This window comes from Eurosta solidaginis, chromosome 5 (genome assembly GCF_040869045.1).
Source record: "Eurosta solidaginis isolate ZX-2024a chromosome 5, ASM4086904v1, whole genome shotgun sequence".
NCBI classification, from domain to species: Eukaryota; Metazoa; Arthropoda; class Insecta; order Diptera; family Tephritidae; genus Eurosta; species Eurosta solidaginis.
In genome coordinates, this window is record NC_090323.1 from 75,362,515 (window position 1) to 75,364,613 (window position 2,099).

A 2,099-nucleotide genomic window follows, 5' to 3' on the forward strand; every position below is an offset into this window, starting at 1 on the left:
TTAGACAGAAAACAAAATTTTAAACAGATAATAAGCAGGCTAACGCGAATAGCCCATATATTTAAATTTCTCCTTGCGGACGGGGCCGCGGGTAAAGGCTAGTATATATTATAAATGGGAAAGTTTGGATGTTTGGATGTTTGTCCAGACGTTTGTCTTTGTGACTCAATCACGCAAGAACGGCTGGACCGATTTGGATGAAATTTTGCACACATATAGCCAATAGTCTAGAAGGATCTACTAGCTATATATTTTTCAAAAGGGGCGTGGTCTCCGCCCCCTAGGAACAGTTATAATTTAATTATTATATTTTTTCGTCTTTGCGACTGAATCACTCCAGAATGGCTACACGGATTTTGATGAAATTTGGGACACAGGCAGTGGTCTACTAGCAACATTTTTTTCGAACATGGAAAGAGGGATGCGGGTCCCACGACCCCTTCGAGAAATAATTTTTCAATAATTTTTACACATTATAACTTTACGTATACTGGCTTTCACCAATATCACAGACTCAAGGGGTCAAATAAGTCGAGGGCTTACAAAGTAAGCAGTGACACCCTCCGCCCGCCCCCCGTTATCACCCCCTCTGGTGTAAAATCTATAAATTGTTATAACTCAATATAAATTTTCTCCTAAATCAATAGTTTTTGGTATTTGGTACATACAGAACGAGATCTAGACAATTTTGTTGGAACGATCAGTGGTCCTCTCCTCTACTCCCGCCATCCGCCCTCAATCAATTGTTTCTATTAGCACGCTTTTATTAGCTTTACCTGTATGTTTCTATGTAACTTTTTATTCGCTCCAATGCGTCTGCTGCCTTATTAACATGGTTTTATAATTAGCTTCACCTTATTTGTACCCTTCCGGGATCATTTCTGGATGGTTTTCGGGATCGGTCCGGGATTACGCCGGGGTAATTTCGGGACTTTTTCAGGACTATTTCGGGATCATTTTGGGACCCTTCCGGGATCATTTCTGTATAGTTTTCGGGATCCGTCCGGGATCCCGTCGGGGTTATTTTGGCACATTATCGGGACTATTCAGGAATCATTTCGGGACTATTTCGCGATCATTTGGGGACCCTTCCGGCATCATTTCTGGATGGTTTTCGGGATCCGTCCGGGATCCCGTCGGGGTACTTTCGGGATCATTTGCGTACCTTCGAGAGATAAATTCTTGATGGTTTCCGGGATCATTACGGGACTTTTTCGGGGTTATTTTGGGTCCCTTTAGGCATCATTTCTGGATGGTCCTCGGGATTCGTCCGGCATCCCGTCGGGGTCATTTCGGGACTTTTTCGCGACTAATACGGGATCATTCGGCATCATTTCTGGATGGTTTTCGGGATCCGTCCGGGATCTCGTCGGGGTCATTTGGGGACTTTTTCGGGATCATTTGGGGGCTCTTCCGGCATCATTTCTGGATGGTTTGCGGGATCCGTCCGGGATCTCGTCGGGGTCATTTGGGGAATTTTTCGGGATCATTTGGGTGCTCTTCCGGCATCATTTCTGGATGGATTTCGGGATCCGACCGGGATCTCGTCGAAGACATTTGGGGACTTTTTCGGGATCATTTGGGGGCTCTTCCGGCATCATTTCTGGATGGTTTTCCGGATCCGTCCGGGATCTCGTCGGGGTCATTTGGGGACTTTTTCGGGATCATTTTGGGGCTCTTCCGGCATCATTTCTGGATGGTTTCCGGGATCCGTCCGGGATCCAGTCGGGGTCATTTAAGGACTTTTTCGCGACTAATACGGGGTTTGGGAACCTTTCCGGCATCATTTCTGGATAATTTTCGGTATCCGTCCGACGAGGTCATTTCGGGACTATTTCGGGATCATTTGGGATACCTACCGGCATCATTTCTGGATGATTTTCGGGATCCGTCCGGGATGCCGTCGGGGTCATTTCGGGACTTTTTCACGACTAATACGGGATCATTTGGGAACCCTTTCGGCATCATTTCTGGATGGTTTTCGGGATCCTTTCGGGATCCCGTCGGGGTTATTTCGGGACTTTTTCTCGACTAATACGGGATCATTTGCGGACCCTTTCGGCATCATTTCTGGATAGTTGTCGGGATCCGTTCGGGAT